The sequence below is a fragment of the Prionailurus bengalensis genome, chromosome A2 (assembly GCF_016509475.1).
Source record: "Prionailurus bengalensis isolate Pbe53 chromosome A2, Fcat_Pben_1.1_paternal_pri, whole genome shotgun sequence".
Lineage (NCBI taxonomy): Eukaryota > Metazoa > Chordata > Mammalia > Carnivora > Felidae > Prionailurus > Prionailurus bengalensis.
In genome coordinates this window covers 115,298,076-115,302,882 of record NC_057348.1, presented here as the reverse complement: position 1 = coordinate 115,302,882, position 4,807 = coordinate 115,298,076, and positions in this window count along the sequence as shown.

Genomic DNA, 4,807 nt, shown 5'->3' with positions numbered 1-4,807 from the left:
TACAAAAGCCTAATTAAATAATTGATCTATAAAAAAAAAAAAAGTACTTTCCTGAACACTGTATTTCGGGTCCCAAAGACAAGATGTTATGTAGAAATATTGTTTAGATGCCCCTCCCTCTTTCCTTTTCGGTGCCCCTTTTCTCCTTTCCAAAGGCTGTCTGCCTGCTCAGGCAGGTCCCAGTCCCACTTTGACATCCTCACTACTTTTTGTTAATTACTCTCCACCTGAATCTTATCTCATAACTCGGCTTAGCCAATGAACTTCAGAGACTCCCAAATACATTAGAATTTTATAGAGACAGTTTAAGGTTAAAAACTTTTCAACAGCCAGATAGAAGAGTAATCCCAAAATGGGATTTTAGGAGAAAGAACGCTGCTCTCCAATCACACCCAGTGGGCTGCTTGCTGTTGCCCGTTTTATCTCTTTATGAGCACCAACCCCTGCTTTTAGGCAGCAGCTAAACTAGCAAATATAAATGGCAGAAAGTGCCAGGCTATGTGACCTTATAGAAAGTGGCAGGGGAGTGTCTATGTAGGCAGGTACAAGTTAATGAGTCCAGAAAGAAATAATTAAAATAGACTTAGTGCAATTGTAGACTCTTCTAGGAAGATGCTGGAGCAATAAACTCTGACCAAAAAAGTCAATAAAAATATAAGGCATGACAAATAAGACAATGGAACAAAATTGAAAATGTTATTCTAACCTCTTATGAAACTGACACCTTTGCTAATTAAAATACTATATATGGTTTTGACCTCTGCTTTAAAAAAAAAGTATCGTGGGACTATAATTTCCTCTAAAAGTTGTCTTAAGTGATCTAGGAAATAGATGGACAGATGGAAATGAAAAAGGGACACTTGCCTTGGTAAGTGTTAGATATTTTACATATACAGTCTTGTGTTTTTTTCTGCAAATAACAGAATAAATCAACTAACAGTGGCTTAATTAAACATAAGGTTTTCCTCATCTTTGTTGTTATTCTAAAATGTTGGGATGTACCTGGATGGCTCAGTCAGTCAAGCTCTGAGACTTCGGCTCAGGTCATGATCTCACAGTTCATGAGTTCAAGTCCAGTCAGGCTCTGTGCTGACAGCTCAGAGCCTGGAACCTGCTTCAGATTCTCTGTCTCCCTCTCCTTTGCTCAGCCTCTGTTTCTCTCTCTCAAAAATAAATAAGCATTAAAAAAAATGTTTTAAAGAAATGTTGGTGTAGACGGTTGCTGGCATTGGTTCAGGGCATTTTCCCCATGGCTGCAAGATTTCTTGAAATGCTTTCCAAATTCAAGAAAGAAAGAAGGGAGACAACCAATGTCAGCTATTCCTCTTTATCAAGTAAGAAAGTTTTCCCAGAAGCCACTCCAAAACCTTTTCATTTACGTGTGATTGACCCAAACTATGTCATATGGCCACCCCTAGTTGCATAAAGGAGACTTGGAAAAGAAGCATAGTACTTACATTTCCCAGGCTTTGTGAGAGGTCAAAGAGAGGGTTAAAAACATGGACTTGCTTAGTCAGACCATAAGGTCTGCCACAGCTCACCCCTTGAGTTGCTTAATACCCATGCACACCTTTCTTCGCATGCAGACATTTTACACTGCATGCATTCATCAGACCCCTAAGGAAAGCAACCCCAGAGTTTCTATTGCATTCACCTGGAAGACTGGAATCTCGGCAGTCTGTTCTGCCATCTACTCTTAATGGTTTGGCAGTTGATAGCTAAAAGACAAGACAGTTGTTTACCCCCCTCACCTTCCCCAAATACCCAATATTACAGTGATGAGGGTAGAATAGGAAAATTACAATAAAAAATTCTCATTAAGGGGGCACCTGGGTGGCTCAGACAGTTAAGCATACGACTGTGGCTCAGGTCATGATCTCATGGTTCATCCAGCTCTCTGCTCTCAGCACAAAGTCTGCTTGAGATCCTCTGTCTTCCTCTCTCTCTGCCTTTCCCTTGCTCTCTCTCTCTCTCTCTCTCTCTCTCAAAAATAAATAAAACATTTAAAAAGATTCTCATTCAGAAAAGGGGAGAATGGGAAATACACAGAAAACACTAGTCCATGGCAAATACCAAATTCTGCCAGGCAGGAATAATAATGACTCCAAGTTCCAACAGTGGAGAAAGTTCCTTGAATGACCCATCAGACCAGGCAGACTCTGATTTTGCTCTCTAGAAGGATGTCCCTTATTCATCCGCTCCCAATTCCTGGTATGCCTCCTTGGAAGATATTCTAAAGCCATCTATGGCAGCATCTGATGTGGGCACTGGGGAAAGTGACTTTTCTGGGGGAAATGCACAACTTTCACAATCCATGCAAATGCAGGATCCAGGGGATGGTGAGGGTGGAAGAATCTTTAGTTATCCAAGCAAGCTTGAGAATTTGAGGGCAGTATAGTTTCCTCAAAAATTTAGCAGGCTTCAAGTGTTTTTCTTTTTTCTGATCAACTATATGTATGGGTGACCACAGCCAAACACCCGTTTAAACAAAATCAATTTTTCTTATTTTTATTTCAACTCTATTATACTTACAAAAGCACATATATAATATATATGCACAGTTCAGTTTTTTTAATATAGTATGAACATCCAAGTAGTAGCTTCAGCTTAAGAAATAACCAATACCAGTAATTTTTTTTTGCTAATATTTCCTTTTTTTCTTATAGAAAATCCATCCCTAAGTCATGGTTAATTTTGCATGCTTTTGAACTTTATACAATTTGTTCTTTTGAAAATTGTTGAGGTTCACAACGCTGATGCCTGCATTAAATATCCTGTTTGTTTCTGAACAGTAATCAAGTAATTATGTAAAATTTACTTATCCATTCTACTGTAATGGACATTAGATTGTTTCCAGTTTTTGTTATTATAAACATTGCTATTATGAATGTCCAATGTACATCTCTCTTGGTGCAAGTGTTTTTCTAGGGCATGTTTGAAACAATTTTATGATATGTAATTATATCCCCATAAACCTGTAAAAAGTATACATGACTTTGAACAAGTTTCTCTAGGACAACTGTTCTTGAAATTTAATGTGTGTTAAAGTCATTTAGAGAGCTTGTTAAAACATATTGTTGGCCACATCCTCAGAGCTTCTGATTTAGAAGGTCTGGGTGATACTGAGAATTTTTATTCCTAATGCTTCTTCTGGTGGCTGGAGACTCTTCTAGGGAACGTACAGAGGTGTAGAATTGCTCAGTTGTATGATAAATGAATGTTCTCCTTTCTATAGAAAGTCAAATTGTTTTCCAAAGTATGCACCCAGCATCAGTGTAAAACATGTCATCACCAACATTTGAAATTGTCCACCTTTTTAAAAAATATTTTATTTTTGAGTAATGTCTGCACCCAACATGTGTCTTGAACCCACAACCCCAAGATCAAGAGTCACAAGCTCCACCAACTGAGCCAGCCAGGGACCATCTGGAATTGTCCACTTTTCATGCTTACCAACATTGCTGTTCAATTTGTATCTCTCTAACAATTAATGACACTGCACACCTCTTCATTTTTATTGAGGATCCCTATTCTCTCTTCTGTGAAATGCCTGTTCACAAATTTCTCCCATTTTGAGTGCTTCATTCATTGATTTATGGGAGTTCTTTACATGTTTTGTATAATATTTTTTTGTTGTTGGTTGTATGTGCTATAAGTATCTTCTCCAGATGGCAGCATAAGTTAACAAAAATTATTTAATGTTGTCAGACTAATCTATCTTTTTGTTTCCAGTTTGTGCTTTTTTTTTTTTTAATGTTTATTTATTTTGGAGAGAGAGAGAGAGAGAGAGCACAAGCAGGGGAGGGGCATAGAGAGGGAGACACAGAATATGAAACAGGATCCAGGCTCCAAGCTGTCAGCACAGAGCCCAACACGGGGCTTGAACTCCAGAACCGTGAGATCATGACATAAGCCAAATCCGGATGCCCAACCAAATGAGCCACCCAGGTGCCCCTGTGCTTTCTATGTCCTCTTTCAGAAATCATTTCCTAACCAAAGGTCATAAGTATATATACTATATATTTTGTTTTCTGCCATTTGTTTCTGCAATCTGTATCTATATTGTTTTTGAAAAGGTTTACATTTAGAATGTTAATCTGGCTAGAGTTGACTTTTGTGTATGGCCTAAAGTTAAGGACCTAATTTATGTGTTTTCAGTTTTAATATTCAACTGCCCTGGGACTAGTCATCAAAAACTTTCCTTTTTCTACTGATATATCAAGTGTCCAAATATGTATGTACCTCATTATAGACACCTTATTATGTACCATGGTCTATTTGTCTACACTTTACCAAAATCCCTCTGTATTACTGCAGCTTCAAAGTAAGTATTAATATATAGTAGTCTAAATACCACAAATTTTTTAATTTGATATTCCATAATTTAGGAATTACTGTTAATTGAGCTCTTATAATGGCACTATGGTTACACAAAACAATGTTCTAATTCTCAGGAGACGCATGCTAAAGTATGCTTAGGGTGAGGTGTCATGATGTCAAGCAATTTACTTTTAAATGACTCAACTGCCATTGAATCTAATTTGTGAGTATTCAGGTCTTAATTTTGCTATAAAGTCTCTGTGTGTTTGAAATGATATGATCATGATATGGTAATATGATCCAGGAAAATAATGTTAGGATGGTAATATCCTTCACCCTGACAAGCTTACTGCTTTTAGGATGATGGTTTTGTTTTTTTGAAAATATTAGGGGTGCCTGGATGGCTCAGTTGGTTAAGCGTCCGACTCTTGATTTCGGCTCAGGTCATCATTTCATGGTTCATAAGTTTAAGCCCCACATAGGGTTC